Here is a 20228-nt window from a genome sequence, read left to right on the forward strand (position 1 = left end):
TGCATAATCCTAACTGGTTGTAGCTTTTTATTTGTTTTTGTTTTTTTTATAAAAGGACAAGGCTGTTCTACTTTCAGCTGCATCACATACTGTAACCGTTGCTCTGGGTACATGAAGATTTCCCCAACACCTTCACAATGCTTTTCACAGTGCTTTCACAACATGGCTTTAATGTTCTTAGTCTCCTTCAACCTCCTCACAATGGCGTCTCAGTCCTCCCCCGCCGCTCGCAGCCTCCCTGAACAAATCCGCTCTATTTTTTCAATATTCCTTTAATGTGCTCCGTCCTCCCCGAACACTCCAGCAACATTATCGGAATGCTTTCTCAACGTTTCCCCTTCGCGCTCCCAAGGCCTAGCAGCTGCCTCTTGTGTCTCGGTCCAACTACAGCAGGTGCTGCGGGCTCACAGGAATTCCGCTACACAACTCATAAATAACACCTGACAAAAGAGAGAGAGGGAAAGAGAGAGAAGGGCTGAGGTACCTTTTGATACTGTAAGAGGTTGGAAAACATGCGAAGACATAAGGTTTCGCGTTTCTTTAACAAGACTGAACCACGGGAAAAGCGAAAGCAACAAAATCTCAGATGGATGGAGAATGGGAAATGGGGGGAAACACAAGATCAAGTACAGATCACAGATTTCTCCTGGGCTGTTGCTGCTGCTGCGAGACCATGTTTCATGTTGGACGTGCACAATGCTGTTTTAAACTCTGTCATTACTATAGAGAACAGGCATGTACCCTAAAGAAAGCGCTCCCACTTCGTAATACTTGCAGGTGTTGTTTAAATATTGATGCCGTCACAAGCCAGTTTTACAACGACCCAGGATTAAACAATTCATGGTCGGTTTTTCCTTCTGTCCATTTAATGTGTCCACTCTTAAACTTGAAGCTTTTATGTTTTCTGTAGGCATTGCTTTTACATTTATGCTTTTATGTTCAGCATTAAGTGATACAGCAGACGTCTGAAAAGAGGCTTTAAAAGACCTGGTCGTCCTTAAATTGTGAATTCAAATAAAAGTATTGGAAAGAATTACACTCTCGCGTTCTTCTATTTGTTTTTTTGACTTACGACAAAGATAACGGGATATGTGTACTAATTGCAATGTTAACCTCATCAGCAATGACATGAAGGAAAATAAACCCATCAGCTAATCCCTGTCCATCCTGTCCACTGTATATAACTCCTGGAGCGATAGGTTTAGAGATGGTCAGGAATGTAAACTGTATACAGTACAAAAAGTTCAGCACGCCGCGGATAAACATGTAATCTGTCTAAGCGTCGACCCGAAATAAAACCTGTGTCCATTCTGGAATAGCATGCATTTTCCTTCTCAAAAATGTGTCCTTCATTTTATACGGACAAAACCAGGAAGTGGTCAGGAGAGATTACCTACCCAGGATGCACAGCCTGAAGACTGTCCCTAAAAAAACAAGCGTGTATCCTTATCAGTGTGGGTGCACTCCAGGAGAGTTAGCCCTGTACACCTCTTATATATATTGATTGTGGGTTTTTTGCCTTAACAAAGTAAAAAAAAAAAAAAAGTTAATGATACAATAACGTAACGATCATGAAATCAAAGCAAACCTTAAACAAAACCCTCACACTTTTGCTAAGATGACTGTTTTCTGTTTCACACACTCACACACGCACAGCATCATGGCTCCGGTTAGTCTCACTTTGAATCATTATGTGTTTCCGTTTCATCACGTTCCACTCACAAAAGTGTTGCAGCTCTTGCTCTTGTATCGACACCACCTGCATGCCAAGCAGCCTCCTTCCCCTTTGTGCTGCATTCAGTGACTGGCCTCATTCATGCGAGGACTTAAATAAGCGCCGTTCATGACCACTGAAAGCCTTGCCCTGGCCTTTCTACTGCTCAGTGGGCCTGTGCCAGGGTGTCGCCGTGCTCCTGCCTGGCATCCGCTAGCCTGGGTTGGCAATGCCAGCGCAGGTCACACGGGATTTCTGACTCACACACACTTGAGCTGAATCTTGATTCCTTTAAAGGAACACTTTACCGAGAATCGTAGAGTTGCTGAGAAATAACGAAAGTTAGCTGGGGTGAGATAGCGGTTATCAGTACATCACAGTATGATAAGATTTAACATTTAAAAAAGCTGAGAGGAAAAACATTTAATTGACCATGGATCGGTTGTACCCTTACATCGGTCCCTGTAACTGTAATCATATAGCTGGGAAACATTTGTAGGTTGTTAGCCTAATGAAATACATTAGAATAAAAAAATTATACATTTAATAGTCAAATATAAAAATAGCAGTTTCAATAGCAATCACAATATGCATCAAAATAATCACAATGGGCTTTTTTTCCTTATCAAATCGCACAGTCCTATCCGATATTAATCAAAAGCATAATTAGATTCTAATGATCAACAGTGACAAGCATTCAAACATCTGAGATATCTAAGACATACCACATCAAAGTATTAAACAAAAATGCTTAAACTAAATCCATCTGAATGGATATGAATTGTGCTACTATTTATCTGCAGGTTGAGACGTACAGTGCAATTATTTTTTGTTTTGCAAAAATAGAATAAACATTGTCTCTGCTAGGATTTCAGGAGTCATCTTCTTTTAGTTCATGATAACAGACGAGCCTGCTGACTTCCTGTTGTTAATGTGCCTGCTCTGTTAATATAAGAGGGATGGAGAAAGAGAAGGAGTGGCTGAAAGGAAGAGCAGACATGAAAACTGGATCAAAAAGAAGTAGGGGGAGGAATGAGACAAGAGCGAGGAAGAACCAGCGAGGTGGAATGAAACCATACAGGGTAAATGCTACCATGAGATAACCGTGCGAGTCTCACATGGTTGTGTGTTTGTGTGTGTGTTTTGGAATTGATCTGTCCATGCGCATTCCTGACCTAAACCTGGATTCTGACCTAAATACTTGTGTAGGCGACAGAAATCTTACGAAACATTATTTTGTTGGGGAGAAAAACAAATCACATTTTTCTAGGTACAGCACATCACTGTTGAGATGTTATAAAGCCCCAGGCAGAGTGCTAACAAAACTACATGATGAAGAACAGGATAGTTGGAACAACAGGAAGAAAGGGGGATGATGTAGGACAGCTTTGGCTCAGGAGGATGTGAGTAGGCTTTTAACCTCAGAAGGCTTTTTCCTTCAGTCTGTAATTTATGCTTTGCTGTATTTTTGTGGCGTTTCACTGAAAGTCACCTTTTTATTTTTCCAAAAAACATCATGGCATTTCTACCCTGATCGCCACACCTTACAAAAACTCCGCTAGGAAAGCAAACGAGCCCGTCTCACGGACGGAACATTAAACAGCCGTCAATTAGATTTCGACGGCCTCAAAACCTGATATGGCCGGAATAATGAGCCCGATTAGAGATGCCGTTAACCAAATTGAAATCTCTGCAGAGAAAGAAGGGTCCCGGTCTAAGGAAAGCAAGAAAGGGCAGAGGCCAGTCCGCCATTCATTTAGCCTGCAGTGCAGCCTGTGTATCCTGTGCATGAGCTATCATTTAGAGCTAAGCTGCCTTGCTCTCATAATCAAATCACTGCCTAATAAATCTAGTAAATCAAGGAGAATGTCTTTGGCCGCAGAGATGCTGACCACGTCTAGACTTCTCCTGGATGATGCTGTAATGGTGAACCAGAGGAATTTTTAGCAGTCGTAGGGCGTTTTCTCACTGGGAACGATTGTTCCCGAGCACGATTTCTCCCCCTCCCTAATCCCCCCCGCAGGTCTGCGTGCACATCGTAACCTCGGTTCTGATCCCGGCCACGATCCCGTATTTACACAACCGGAAACAGTAGGTGGCGGTAGAGAGGTAGTTTGTTTCTCTGCTGTCCAAAATGAGAAAGAAGAAGAAACCGCAAGTCATAAACTGTTACACCTGTTAGTGATGGGAAGTTTGAATCATTTTAGTGACTCAGTTCTTTGAATCTCGTTCATCAAAATGAATGAATCATTTACTTAATTTCGTTCTTTCGAGAGAAATAAAATAAAATGTTGCGTTTTTAATAAAAAAAGACCCCAATACGTCTACAGACACAAATTTGGCTATAGTTCCAGTTATTAAAATATTACAGTGCAGCTAAGGACATATTATAATTAACAGAATGAGTAGCTCACCTCTCATATCTTCCAATCTGAGTCGTGTGTTCTTTTAAATATATTGCACCGCATACAATCTATGGGAGTCTCGTGAGAAAGGAATAAACGACTCGGGACTTGAAGACTCATTGATAAGAACCGTTTAATTCTGTTTCCTGTGTACTGCATTGCATTGCTCGGAAACGGTTCCCAGACCCCAGTGAGAAAACGCCCATAGATGGTCTATGGTCCCAAATGAAAATCAAAACTTTTTTATTCTTCTGCAGCACAACACACCAAAAAGGTAAATGCTGGTCACGATCGAAGAGCACCAGAACACCCAGTGCATCACATCCTACCATGCACCGGCTACTGCAGGCAGAAAGCACAAGACTGCTGACCCGGCCTCCAAACTCCCCAGATCCCCATCCGATCAAGCACCCATGGGATGCCCCAGACAAAGAAGTCTGATCCATGGAGGGATCAGACCTATAGTACCTGCAACCTACAGTACCCAAAGGATCTATCAGTAATTTCCCAGTGGCAGGCGCTACAGCACATCCCCAGAAGTCTTGCGAGGTCATACCCCATGGGGCCAGAGCTGCCCAGGGAACCTACACAACACTGGGCACAATGTTTTGCAGTATAATGGATTATTGGTGGCTTATGGCTTGCCAGTTTATTCTGATCTGTGGCAACAGTGGGCATGAGGTGGGAATACATCCTGGATGGAATTCCAGTCCATCACGCGGTACCATGCACACACCCAGGGCCAACTTTACCACAGCCACTCGACAGACTGGCATGTTTTTGAGAGAAAGGAGGAAACTGAAGATCCTAGTGGAACCCACACAGGAAGAATATGAACAGAAAGCCCACACAGACAGTAACCGGAGCTCAGGATCACACCAGAGATCCTAGGGCTGTGTGGCAGCAATGCTACCTGTCGTACCACTAGGGTACGAGAGCAGGTCTTTTTTCTCCTTCTATTAAAATGGAACTTAGTTTGCCTCTGGATCTCTTCAGATTTTTGATACGCAGGTAATCTTAAAAAAAATTTAGATGATAATATCATGTCATCAAAGATTTAGTGTCTGAATCTTTTTTTTTTTTTGTGAGGATGTCAAATCAAAAAATAAAATGAAAGTAGTGCATCATTTTGATTCTGAACACAGTCTCGTTAGATAGCAGGTGATATTAAGCTGTAATGATGAGCAGAGGGTAAACAGTCATGTGCATCATTAGTAGCTCTGTTATTATAGACCTGGGTATGGAGGGGGTTTATGGAGGCCGTGACAATCTGTATAAGCGCATTTGCTCAAAATTTGTTGGTCAAAATGGGAGGATTAGTTCCAGGTTAGGAATTATACACAGCAGGTCAGCTTACTGGCATCACGTGCGATACCTGCCCATCTCAGCATGACCACAGACTTGACCGTTTCAGCAGGAAAGGGTTCATGGAGGCATCAGCTCCTGGTATCACGTTGATCTTGTGATCTGGCCGGTCATTAATTCATAAACACACCGGATTAAAGGCTGCTAGCAGGGCTCAGTCTTAGACCTGGGGGATTAGCAGAATGCAATGGCTTTATTGCATGCTGTAGTACATACCTGAAGCATACACGGTTAATCTCCTCCGCTGAGGTTTATCTCTGTCTTACTGAGTATGCAGGTCAGAACTACTGTAGCATCTGTGCATACATGAAACTCGGACTTCCCCCAATGCGCTAATGTCACAGTGTCACTGGGGTTAAACGCGTGCGCTTCAAAAAGTAGCTCACCTTAAAACCACAGCTCTTTTGTCACACGGTTAGATCGGGAAGTATAATAATGGCTGTGTTCGTGCTGACTCAATCAGAGCCCAGAGCGTTGGCCTCACTTCTCTGAAACCTGCCCCAGCGAGCTGGTCTGTGTGCGCTAATAGAGGTGTACAAAGCCAACACCTTGCATAGGATGTACAGTGTTAGATGAGATCTTTTGGCCTAAATGGAAATCGAGCGCACTTACACAGCAGCGTGACAATGATCTAATCTGACTTACTAAACACACTTTCAAAATGCATATGCTGGAAGAAGAGCTCGGGGAAAACCTCCCGCTTCTGAAGCAGAGGCGCTGTTTTGTTCCGTGCAGTAGCGGCAGAGCCGTGATTGGCCCGACCCAGCATGGAGCAGCAGAGTGATGAGCGTGATTGTGTGTTTCTTGAAGACTAAAATAGCGCACCAGACTGACCCAAAAAAGAGCTAAGAGGTAGTTTAGCAGCTTAACTTGTCTCTCTGTGTGTGTGTGTGTGTGTGGTGTGTGTGTTAGATCTTTTTCAGGACCAGATTGTTGCATTGTGGTGGATTTTGCGTAGGTCTAGACGATATAACGATGCCGATGTAATTTATATATTGTGATAAGTGACCTCACAGAACACTCGTCTGAAGGGATTTTGGGATAAAGGAAATGATGTTAGAAGATTATGATTCGCAAATGCAGTGTTAGAACTGTAGCGCTTTGTTAGCAAACCTTAATATCATGTATTATGAGAAATATATATATTTTTTAATCTTTTTTTGTATTATTATGAAGTATAATAAAGACTCCTGAAATAATATTTTTGCAATGTTTGATTATAATAAAAATCATAATAATTATTATTATTATTTTACCTTTAGCTTGAGTGTATTATGGCTTAATTAACGAAGCAGCTTTCATCCTGCTTATTGTATACTATCCTTACTTCATTCACCTCCAGGCAGTTCACAAACACACACACACACACCGTACGCAGTGAAACAGTCATTGTGTGTAGGACATGGCACAGGAGATCAGGGTTGTCGTGGAAACAGGGCTTTATTGATTAAATGGTTATCACTCAGCTCATATACTTCAGAGGTGATGCTCTCTCTCTCTCTCTCTCTATTTTTCTCTTTCTCTCGCTCACATATGTGCAGTACAATCTCTAACGCTTCCAAATGCGTTTTGTGTCCCACTGCGCCCAAGCAACAAGATCGACGGAACATGATTTTCACAGCTACTCATTGGGTTCTTCACTGCATCACATCATCGCTCGGGCTCCTTAGCTGAATTTCGAAAATCATCTGATTCATCTCATGAATAAATAATCCTCTGATTGTGGCTCAGACGTAACAGCGGGCAGCGACGAGCTCTTTCGCTGGGAAAGTCAGTTTCTGTGAGGCGTCTACATGAAGTACCTGCCTTTTTTTCTTCTTGTTTGTATTTCCTGAAGAGAGTGGAGCATGGTTTTGATTGTGGTTTCAAGCAACAGGCGTCATGACTTTAAGCGTACACTCAGCGATTTAGCTGGAAGTCATCCGAAGCTGACAGTTTTGAAACTCAAACCCCAAACAAATACAGCCTCACCCTTTAGCAAAACCAAACCCTGGAACACATGCATGTGCGCTGCTGAAGCTACAACACCTAACACAAAGCTTTCTGCACAGAACCGCATACACACAGACGACCCCTTTTCTTCATAAGGCATCCACGTCTTGTTTTCCTCCCGTAATCATGAACGATACATCCTGACTTCATTTGTACGAGTAGTTGTAGTGGTCATTGTACATGATTCCTCAGTAACAGGCCCACCCTGGTCCTGACTGCAGTGGATCTAGAGCCCTTTTTTTTTTTTTTTTTTACAGGAAACCTGACTTGAGGTAGGAACGCATCATACAGTAGATTGGTGTTTATATACACAATATGTGGACATGTCTCCTATAAATGATCTTGTGCTGTTCTGGCTTCAGAAGCTTTAGAGGTGTGTCTTTGTGTCTCTGTTGGTTCATCGAGATGGGTGATGAAATGATTCAGTTACATCTGGTGATTCATTTTTGGGTAGTAGTTTATGTATTGCAACACTGACTCAAAAAGATTTATTTTTTTTACGTGTTTTTATTTTACAGTATCAGTCCAGACACAGTATCAGTTTAGACACAGTTTGGATGTAATTTCTGTAACAGTCAGTTGGTTAAAGACATGAAGGTCGGCTGGAATAGCTGGAATAGTTCTTGCAAGAAAAGCTCCATGATGATGCAAGACCAAAATGTACAGTACCTCTGCTGCAGAGGCGAGTTATAAGGCTCAGAATTCACCAATCAGCAGCACCTTGGATTAGAGCTGTTATGAAGGCTTTACAGAGCGTACGTAGCAGACACGTCTCAATATCAACTGATCAAAAGAGATTATTGTATATTTTTAATTAATTAATTAAAGGAATTAAAATCAGGAAAAAAGGTGTGTCCAAACTTTTGACTGGTGATATATATATACTCAGCAAAAAAAGAAACGTCCTCTGACTTTCAACTGTTTTTACTTTCAGTAAACTTAATGTGTAAATATTTGTATGAACACTAAAAGAGTCAACACCATAAGACATAAACTAAAAATGTTTCACAATGTGTCCCTGAATGAAGGGAGGCTTAAAATCAAAAGTACCAGTCAGTATCTGGTGTGGCCATCAGCTGCTTGAAGTACTGCAGTGCATCTCCTCCTCATGGACTGCCTATTGCGGACAATCTGAGCACTGATGGAGGGATTGTGTGTTCCTGGTGTGACTCGGGCAGTTGTTGTGCCCATCCTGTACCTGTCACGCAGGTATTATATTCGAATGTACCGATCCTGTGCAGGTGTTGTTACACGTGGTCTTCCACTGCGAGGATGATCAGCTGTCCTTCCTGTCACCCTGTAGCGCTGTCTTAGGCGTCTCACAGTGCGGACATGGCAATTTATTGCCCTAGCCACATCAGCAGTCCTCATGCCTCCCTGCAGCATGCCTAATGCACGTTCATGCAGATGAGCAGGGACCCTGGGCATCTTTCTTTGGGTGTTTTTCACAGTCGGTATACAAGTCTCTTTAGTGTCCTGCGTTTTCAGAACTGTGACCTTAAATGCCTACTTTCTGTAAGCTGTTAAGGTCTTAACGACCATTCCACAGGTGCATGTTAATTAATTGATTATGGTTAATTGAACATGCATCAAAAACATTGTTTAAACCCTTTACAATGAAGATCTGTAAAGTTATTTGGATTTTTAACATTATTGTTGAAATACACAGTCCTGAAAAAGGGTCGCTTCTTTTTTTGTTTTATATATATATATATATATATATATATATATATATATACACACACACAATATGTTTGCATTTGAGTTGGTAAAATGCAGACGTTAATTATTTTGTTTAGAATTTTGTCTAGGCAAAGTTTGTTTTGTTACAAAAATTGTAACTCTGTAAATCTGAAAAATGAATATTGAAACTGGATATTTATAAAATCATAAAACTTACAGAATTGCAATACACATTTAATAGGCACCTGGGTGATGCAATAATATTGTATTGAGTTCACATTAGTGTTAGGAAGATTCTGTAAGAAAGTGATCATTAGGTGTGTGTGAACAGGTCGCCCCTGAATGAGGGATTGATGATGTATGTGGGAGCTCGGAATTTTTTGGACATCCTGGAGCACCTCCAATTTATCACAGTTATCACAATCTGTATGTGCAAAAAGGTTATGTTTTTTCAAAAAAGACAGCTAAAGAACCAAAGTATACAGTATTGTACAACACTTTCCTGTGTGTGTGTGTGTGTGTGTGTGTGTGTGTGTGTGTGTGTGTGTGTGTGTGTGTGTGTGTGTATGCACTCTGGTCCCTCTCAGTAGCCTCAGAGCAGAGTAGGACTCTGTGGAATGTAAATACAGAAGCTACATAAACTCCTTATTGGGAGGGATGTATGTTGTGTGTATGAGTAAGTTTTGCAGGCTCCCCTGAGATCACTCTCCGGAGACGTTCTCTCTCTGCTCAGGAAAAAAAAAACTGCAATCGCTGGCCCGAAACGTCTAACAAACAGAGTGTGAAAAGCTTCTGCTGTTTGAATGGTTGTCTATGAAGCAAAAGTCTTAGCAGTCTTTAACGAACTACAGAGTGTGTTACATAACAGACGGTCTGACTTCACCGTGTCCATTCTGTAGCAGGCCAGGACGTGTCGAGTACACAACAACACCTGCTGTGTGAGATGAGTGACGCGGGTGAAGATGTTAGCCGATCTCGCGTATTTGTGCCTCAGAAGCCAAACTGATATTGGTAATGTAAATATGTGATTATTCATATACAGTACACTAAGAAATAAAAGAATAAATTGAAACGTATGCACCTGACAATTTAGGAATCTTCTGGCTATCTAAAACATGCTGCTGCTATGATCATGGAGGACTGACATCATGGAGTACTACTGCATTTAAGTGTTTGACAAGAAACATGAGCTGAGGCCCGGGCTCAACTCAAACATTCTAATGACTCTGATTTTACCCACTTTTTATTTTATTCCACAAATATTACCGTTGACGATGGCCAATGCCGATCGTGACCTTCTAAGATCACAGCAAACTTGTTAACGCCATGACCTTAACCCAGAGTAAGGAAATGTCTAGCAGTGGCTTTGCTAACTACCGCTACTTAACAGCTATGTATGAAAAAATATTTATAAATTTAATGCTACGATATTAACGAATACTTGGGGATATTGAGAAAATGAATGTATGATTGACAGAAAACAATTATAATTTAGCTCTATTAGTAATTTGCAAGGAGAGAAAAAGAGCTGATGTTGCAGGAACCCCTAATAAGCAGCGCAATGCTGTGGTCTGTCATGTGATGGGAAACATTTCAGGTTGAACAAAGTTCAGCAGGAAGTCGTGGGCGAATTTGTCAAAGTCATGACCCCGGAAGCAGATTATTTCTGATAAAGTCTGGCAGGAGATCCACTATTGTGACCGTGTCACGAGAAGGGAATGCAGAGACAGTTCTGACCTCTGTGTGAGTGTGTGTGAGTGTGTGTGTGTGTGTTGGGACACCAAGCAGAGCGAGACATAGGATGCTCTGTTTTAATCACTGTGCTCACACAGAGTGGTGTTTAGTGTTTAGCACACCCGGCAACGCCACACAAAGATCTTCTGATGAATAAGAACGTTTTCCCAGGAATTCTTATCAAAGGAGGTCTTGGTTCAGGAGGCGCGGTTATTTTAGCGCTTATCGTCATACATGCGTTCTGTCCAACGCATTCCATTTCCAACAAGTGATGGAGAATCATGAGCGTCTTCTGAAGAGAAATGTAGGTCTTGAACAGAGAGAAGCATTTCAGCCTGTCTGTATTAATCCTTTTTTTTTTTAAAGTACTCTTCATCCGTCCTGGTATGTCAAAGAATAAGGCTGTTTCACCAGCATCATTTCTCAGCAGTGTGACTGGCTGAAGGTTGAGGCAGTGTGTATAAATTGTGATGGATAGGCAAAATATACAAATTGATGTGCTGTCGTGCCCGAATGATCTAAAGACCAGTGTGATTTAGACCAAGCGTCAGTAGACAAGCCTTGTGTTTTCATTTCTCTCTGCCTTTGTCCTTGGAGAGCTGGAGAGTTAGAGGATGCAAAAATACATTAATTCAGATTTGTTACTTGGGAAAATGATTATTGAGACTCTTGCACACAGGTGGTGGACAGAATTCTGCCTATTCACTAAGCTCTAATAAAAATAAATAAACACTAAATTGAAAAATGAATAATAAATCAAATGTTTTTTTTCTTTGCTTTTCCACCTTGCAACTGTTTTAACCTCATAATTATTTGACCAGAACCTAATTTTAATTTCATATAGATAAACACTTGCTTTTGCGCTGTACCTCACAGATACACATAAAGAATGAAGGTAACTCTGGACATGCAGACATTTCTATAAGGCTTCGGGATAATTACACAGATTTGGTAGATTCATTAAATTCTATGTGTTAAAAAAAATATATTTGTATGCACCAATCAGCCATAACATTATAACCACTGCCAAGTGAACTGAACTACATTGATCACCTACTATACTAGCAAACGTGACAAAATCATGTCACCCATGCACACAGGGACTGAAGGCTCAGGTCTGATCTCACAGAAAAAGTCAATGCAAACAAATCGTTGAAAATACTCAGTGCTGGCCACAATAGAAAGGCAGCAGAACACCCTCCCTGTGCACAGGGCCCAGCAGGCAAAGGGACCAAAACCCCCAACCCAGCCACCAAACTCCCCAGATCTCAATCCAATTGAACACCAATGATAGGCATCAGACAAACAAGTCTAATCCACAGAGGCCGCCCACCCTGCAATCCACAGCAACTGAAGGACCCCACAGTATTCCCTCACAAGCCCTGCAGAGCCATGACCTGAGGGCCCAGAGCCACCCCAGTGGTACAAGTGGAACCCAAACCCTGCATGCTTTAAACATCACTGGTTTTAATGTTGTAGCTGATCGGATTATATTAAAGTGCTGTTGAAAACTATAAAACTCTGGATTAATTCTCTGTAACTGTATGGCTAGTTCTGGTATTTCTGGCTATATTTTAGACGCCAGGTTTACATTAGTAGTCTTGTTTATTTATTAACAACTCATTCACAGGGACTTTTTATATAGTGAAAGTTCTACATAATCTAAGGCTAATCAAGATGTGGCAACCAGAGAAACATTTATCTATCATTTATAGATGGAACATTGGGCATCAACATATTGTCATGGGCAATGATTAGGTTTGTTTGTTTGTTTGTTTGTTTGTTTGTTTGAACATTAGCCTCATAACTTTATTGTTAGCTTTGTTGGTTGAAATGTAGCTTTTGTACATTGTTATTAAGCTTTGTTAGTTGATTAGATATATTTGTTAGTTTAATACTTAGCTTTAATTAAGAAGCTAGCTTTATTTTTTGACAGTTAGCTTTGTTTGTCTCATAGTTAGCTTTATTAGTTTGATAGTGCTGAAGCTAACTTTTTAGCTAATAGCTTTATTTGTCTGATATTTTTATTTGTTTGATAGTTAGCTTTATTTGTTTAATAGTTGAATTAAATTGTCTAATAGCTTTATTAGTTAATTTAGCTTTGAGTTAGCTTTGTTAGTTTTAAAAGCTAGCTTTGTTAGCGTGTCTGTTAGCTTTGAAAGTTGAACTAAATTTCTCCAGATAAACTATAGACATTAATAATTTCTGCAGACTATAAGGTAGGAAATCTGGTTCAGGATAAAGTCCAGATGTGTGTGTCTGTGTGTGTCTGTGTTTGTTTGTTTGTTTGTTCCCGTAAGGCATGTTATTTGGCCTGGCAGGTAAATGTCACATATGGGAGTGTTGCCTAGCTACTAAAATCAAATGTCATTATCCCGATGAGCAGAGGAGTGCTTGAGATTCCTTACAAATTTCATTTCCCTATAGGCTGAGCTCACACAGCTCTAAGTGCAGGCTTGATTTTTGTATCATGGTCTTCTTCTTTCTAATACACTTCAATTTTATGCCTGTGTCGTTGTTGTTGTTGTTGTTGTTTTTTGTTTTTTTTTATACAGATGGCCTGTTTGTGTATTTTACCTGTTAATGACAATGCTGAGAAAAAAAGCCCAGTTTACAGACGGTTACTCCTAAATATACTTTTTTTCTGACTTGTTTTATTTATTGAGGTTGAGCGGGCTCAGGGACAAATTGGCCATCAGTCACACAGTAGACATAAAGATCAACACGCACACACACACACACAGACACACATACACACACCTTTCAGTAGGGCTGCGTCATAGCCATTGTGTTTATTAAAAGCCAGTGTGTTCTGGTTTCCTGATCTGCCTAAGGACCTCAATAGGACACTACGCACCCACACCCACTGAGACTCACTGAGTGTTATGCGTGCAAACTACAACCTTGCACAGGAAGGGATATATTGTGGGTCACATAAAATTAACTGAGAATCTTTATAAAATTGTGTGTGTCTGTGTGTGTGGGTGATAAATAGTACTGGTGTATACTCTATACATTACAACTCATTTTCTTACGTTAAAATAAATCATATCATTTAAAAGCGTGAACCAGAGAGCAGCATCACATAGACTGATTTGATTTTAAATTGGCCATTACAATATAATGACAGTGACAACAGGTAAAAAAAACTATACCATGTGTTTGGATATGCCCGAAAGCCATGATTGTAGTTATTTCTGCAATAATGTGAACTTCTCACAGTGTGTGAAACAAACATCTGGTCTCTCAAGAATGGAAACCTCCTTTAATCCAAGTGTAACGGTTGTCATATCATGTAAACCCTGAATACACTAATTTTTTAGCACTTGACTTTGACACATTGATTTTATACAGACTACGAAATACAGGATGTCCCAAAAGTCTCCATACACAGGGGAAATAATATGTAACACGTCATATCAAGTCAAGCATTATGTCACATAGGTTAGTTTTTTTTCACAATCTTTAATTGGGAAAAAAAAAAATCTGTTGATAAATACCTTGTCTACATAACCCCTTAATGGAGTTGAGTAAATTAATCCTAAACAGTGTTATAAAGCACTTTAATGAACTCTATCCAACCTGGATTTGAGATCCAAATATCTCAGCAACCGGACCTGATACAGTAATAAACTTGGTATCAGAATTTAATCTGAAAATATTTATGATTTATATAATCTAAAATGCAAGTTAGACCTGATTTGATAGGACAGGTCACATATTCTTTTTGTCTTCCAGATGTCTTCCCATGCTTGTTTAATATTATTAGATTTTTTTCCAGCTCGTCTTTTAGCTAGGCAAAAAGGTGGCGCAGTGGTTAGCACTGTGGCCTCAAACCTCCAGGGTCGAAGGTCGATTCCCGCTTTCTGTGCTTGATGGGCTTTTTCACACAAGAGTTGCTAATTGGAACTCCCAACTTGCCTGTAGTGTGTTGTGTGTGTATTTGTGCCCTGCAAAGGATTGGCACCCCGTCCAGGGTGTACAGTACCCCGCCTCATTCCCAAAGTCTGCCAGGACAGGCTGCAGAACCACCGTGACCCCGTGCAGGATAAAGGGGATAGAAGAGGAATGAATGATTGAACGTATCATAATCGTTATCACGACTGGATTGGAACGCTGTGAAATGGAACCTCTCCTTTGTGTGCGTGTGTTTTCAAAGAAATGCCAATCATATACAGTAGATGGTGTTTTATTAATAAGTTACATGCTGATAAAAAAAAGTGCTGATGTTCCCTGTGTACAGAGACTTTTGGGACATCCTGTTGCTGGAACAAAACCAGGCATATATAAAAGTGTTACAAATCTAAGAAAACACATTTCTTATTTCTCCGCAGTTAATTCCACAGGGAGTTTTTTTTTTTTTTGCTGCTTTCTTTTTTTAATTAGACATTTTGTATAATGTGATAGGTCATGATGAGTGTTTTCACACACTTGTAGGCAGTATGAGTGTGTGTTTAAAGAGAGGAATTTACACATGATGATCAAAGATAAAAATAAAAAAAAACAACAACAGTTGACCTGTGTTAACCTTTTTAATTAGTTACGGTGCTGCTCTCTCGGTCTCTGTCACCACAGTTGACCCTGATACACTCCCTTATTTCTCAAGCCTGGTTAGTTTTACATACCCTTACTACTGTGTTTCACCAAACACACACTGCGTATGCTCTCATGGCTGATTAACCTGTGTGTGTGTGTGTGTGTGTGTGTGTATGGCTAGGTTAGACGTAAAGAAAAGTGACTGTGTGTTGTGAGGAGGAGATGGCTCAGTAAGTGAGTTACTGTATATGAAAGTATAATGAGATAAGAGTTTAATGAGATGTTGTATATAAGCTGTAATGAGATCAGATCACAGAGGGCTGCTGTGTCGCCGCTTTTGACCTTCTGATCTGACAAGTAGTTTGAGTTTTGTGTGTGTGTGTGTGTGTGTGCATGCACGCTGATTTGCCTGCATATGCTCATGTGTATGTGAACATCTGCACCTGCCTGCGGCATCCCTCCACCTCTCTAAGTGTCTGCCTGCCTGACTTGCCTTTATGAGTTCTGACCTTTAAAAACAAGTGCACACAAACACACACTCTCCATTCCTCCCACTTTCTCCCCTCTCTCACGTCTTTTCTCCTTTTGCTCTCACTCAGTCTTCCCTCACTTCTCTCTGCCGCCGTCTCTGTCCTCTCGCGCCACCCATTCTCTGTCATGCTCTGTGAGGCCGAGCGTGTGTGACGGCGTCTTGCCTCGAGCCCGATCTCTCAGAAAAGATGTGCATTGTCTCTGACAACGACGCTTTGTCTTTTTAAGTCATTAGCAGTTTTCGTACATGCCTTCCTCTGTTCTGGTCCTCTGTCTTGCTGACTCTTGTCTGTTTTATCCACATTTATTCTGTCTCACAGGCTCTGATTTGTGTTTGCATGCTGTGTGTCTTGCCTTGTCTGTTTCCCTGTTTAATGGTGTACTGATGCTCAGTTATGTTAATGCAGCACGTGACATCATTAGATCAGTCACAAAGAACAAAACACAATGGGGTTTACAGGGCAGAGGGAAAAAAAGGTGGTGTTTAAAGCTCTTTACTTGTGAGAGTGGTGACATAACAGCACAATACCTGCATAAATTTACACCAAGCAGACATAAAATCATAAGGTGGGAACATAGATTACCAACTGTATACAAGTAAACTGGTGACAGAACCATGGGCACATTTATGCCTGTGGGGAACAACGGCAAGCCGATTTGGATGTGAACATCAAATGGACAATGATTCTGGATCTTTGATCACAGTTGGTATTAGTTTTTTTTTGCTTGTTTTATGAGTGGCGCAGTGGTAAAGTGCTCATCCAGTGATCGCGAGTTCGATTCCCGGGTGATGCTGTAACCTCTTGCAGCCAGAGGCCTAGAGAGAGCTGATTGTCCGAGCTCTCTTAGAAGGGAGGGAAGAGAGGTACTTAGTGCTCCCACATTATTTACGGCTCTACAGCCAATCAGGGGCGTCTGTGAGCTCACGCAAGTGGAAAAAGCAGATAGCAAACGGTTCGAAAAGATGCGGTCGGCTGGCGTCACGTGGTTTGGAGAAAACACATGATAGTCTCCGGCCCTCTCGACTGAGTGGTTGTAGTAGCTCCAGTCAATCCTCAGCTTAGATCACTCCTGATATACATATACTGTAAATTGCTTTGTCAGTCAACAACAACTACAATATAACCCATCCAAGTCAATACATACCAGACTTCAACTGACTGAACCATTATATTGGGATGCAATTGACAGTATGAGGATGTACAGGTACTGTATGCGCAGAGATCCGTTGTATAAAACTGAACCTTAGGTAAATTGGACGTTATAACTATTAATGAAGGTTGATTCTTTGTTGTTTTAAGGTTGAGTTTGAATCATTTTGTTAGTGTCATTCATTCATTCAGTCAGTCAACGTTATTTAAATGTTATCCTCCAAAAACAACGTTGTGTTTTGGGTGTAACCTAATTACAACCATATGACAATGTCATACAGCATTAGGGCGCCTGCTCAGGAGAAAATTTTTGCTTTATGTGGCAGTGGCATCGTCAGGATCTGAACTTCACAGTCTCCTGACGTGCATTCATTTACAGCCTGTGCAAAAAACAAAATAAACAGGTTTTTCAGTGTATAAGATATACAGTAGCTGCCTAAATGAAATCTAAAACAAGCCTTTTTGTCTCAGAATATGTTATTATAAACGTTAGAACTGTAAGATTTATCCGATGTTACGCGGACCTGTAAATATAGCTGTTTCTTCTAAACTCAAGGCTGTCAGTGAGCAGGATATGCTAATTAACGTTTGCATGTGTGTGGTTGACATGACAGGTACAAAGGAAATCACACACATATACACACACACACATACATACATCTGTTCATAGTAGGCCACATATTTTTAATAAGCCTGCTCATGTAGGCCATATGTGGCTCCACTTCACTGCTTGTGCTATGAACAATACAAAACCCTCACCTCTCTGTATCGGAGGGGTGTTTAAAAAGGAGAGTTCTATTTTAAAGCACCGAGAATAACAATATTAGTTAGGTATTTATTCAACGAAGACAAAAAAACGCGATCGTATGAACCTGCTGGCTCAAAACTGAATGTTTTCCTCCAGTAAAGCAGGCTTCACTCTGCTTACACTTCTGTTTTCCTTTCTTTGTCTGACTCAGCTCACCTGGCGTGGTATCGGGGAAATGCCCTGCAAACACATGATCACACACACACACACACACACACACACACACACACACACACACAACCAAACTTTTACAGTTGCCTCATAACGGACACCACCAGAACCGTGTGTGTGTGTGTGTGTGTGTGTGTGTGTGTGCCAGCCACTGTGTGTAAGTAGTCTCGGTCGGTTTGTTAGTTTTCTGTGGCCTGGATAGGCAACTCATACAGTCTCATGTCTAGACTGAACAGCTCTGCTGACTTACTCACATATTTATTGCACATTTCTTCCCTGCGTGGTGGCCAGGAGTCCCAGCCTAAATGTGTGTGAGTGTGTGTAACACAGATATGCGTGTATACATTCACGACAAAAAGAGCACAGGAAAGGAAACCTATAAATAGATAGCTTTTTCCTTACTGAGTCTCTTTACAGTAAAGAGGAACAAAGATAAAGATTGACCCTTAAGCCAATCACACAACCGTCTGAACACCAGAAAGACAAAAAGAAAGTAAAAGAAAAAATAAATAAGATCAATAAAATATGCATGTTGACGATACGGTTTGTGCATAGGGTGAGATGAATTCCCCATTTCCTGTTAAAACAGGTGTGTGTTGGTTCCTGTGTATTCTCAAAAGCTAGCGTAGTCAGGTCATTGCCGGAGCTAATTTTAGCCGAGCTCTGTTAGCACCAGGGCTTTCCCTCTTAACCAGACTCATTACGAGCATGATATTCACGATTATTACATTTAGTCAGACAAGAAAAGTGATCTCTTGCACCTTATTATTTTAAGAAATATTCAAATAATTGCAAGCATAGGCAGCTTAGTTGTACCAATTCTTTTTTTGTTTATATTTTAAACCACTTCATTTTGTATATAGGCTCGCAGGGGGGTAGATTAGGTTTATAGGCATTCCTATATTGCACCCTGTCCAGGGAGTACTCAGCCTCGTGCCTAAAGTCTCAGCCTATCCCATGAGACTTTAGGCACAAGGCTGGGTACTCCCTGGACAGGGTGCCAATCTATTGCAGGGCACAAACACACACACACAAACACACACACACAACAGACAATATGGGAATGCCTATAAACTTAATCTGCATGTCTTTGGACTGTAGGAGGAAACTGGATCACCCGGAGAGTTGGGTTTCAGAGCTCTCTCAAAGTGTGTGTTACGCTCTGGCTAAAATTTCCCTCAGATAAAGCATTTTGTTCCCACCTCAAACCTCCATTTTTCTTACTCCTTCTCCAGATTTTCCATTTCAGTGTTAATGTGAATTAGCTATTGCTGAGCCAGACCTCTCCGGGGAACAGCAGCAAGCCAGAGGAGAGTATCTTCTTATATGAGGTCACAAAAGGGTAAAAATCTATTTGGCTTTTTTAAGCCCTTACAAAATCCCAGAACAATACCTAGAGATGTTTTTATTCCATGTTTTTTTTTTTTTTTTTTACATTTATGTTGTAGATGCACACTGAAAACATCTACATGACAAAACATAAAAAAGTTAATGACTAAACTAAAAAGTGAATTTTGCATAGTAGGTCACCTTTAAATTGACCTGTAAGTTAGTACTTAAATGCCCATTGTATACCCGAATAAATGTACTGATACTGTATGTAGTTTGCTTTTTTAAACTTAGAAGTAATTATCAGAAATAATATCTCCCATCAACTTTCATTATCTGATATCATGATCAAATATGATTGATAAATTATAATAATAATAATAATTTAAAAATAGCACGGTTAAGCGTTATTGTGCTGATCTACTGAGTTCTGTTTTTAGATACTATAGTATGCCGGGGCGCTTCATTAAAACTGAAAACACTCCCACGTTATACTGGGAAATCACAAACAGAAAGTGATTCTGAAAGAGAGAGAGAGAAAAGCAGTAGTGAAACTGAACAAGGGGGTGTCCAGATAATCAAGCATGTCTACAGGTAGTACACACTGACCAGAAGGCACGACAGATGTTTCCTCACTTTACCTTCAGTGTAATACAGATAGAGAAAGAGAGAGAGAGAGAGAGAGAGAGAGAGCAAAATTCCATTGGTCTGCTAAAGTGATAAAGTAAAATACCTCTCCTAGCTTATAGTGTAATGTACACATCTATAAATCTCTCAGTCACACAGTCATGTTCTTTAACCATGTTCGT

General features: G+C 40.7%; 1 protein-coding gene across 2 annotated transcripts in view; it reads left to right on the forward strand.

Annotated features, from left to right (window-relative positions):
* The window catches only part of zeb1b (zinc finger E-box binding homeobox 1b), a 63430-nt gene that overhangs the window by 14161 nt on the left and 29041 nt on the right, over positions 1-20228 (forward strand). Inside the window, exon 1 of one of the 2 annotated variants that reach the window (XM_053511896.1) lies at positions 1122-2796. The exons of the other annotated variant lie outside the window; for it this stretch is intronic. The gene's annotated coding sequence lies outside the window, so the exon portion shown is untranslated. Of the gene's footprint in view, positions 1-1121; positions 2797-20228 lie in introns of those variants that run through there. 2 annotated transcript variants of the gene reach the window in all.

This window comes from Clarias gariepinus, chromosome 14 (genome assembly GCF_024256425.1).
Source record: "Clarias gariepinus isolate MV-2021 ecotype Netherlands chromosome 14, CGAR_prim_01v2, whole genome shotgun sequence".
Lineage (NCBI taxonomy): Eukaryota > Metazoa > Chordata > Actinopteri > Siluriformes > Clariidae > Clarias > Clarias gariepinus.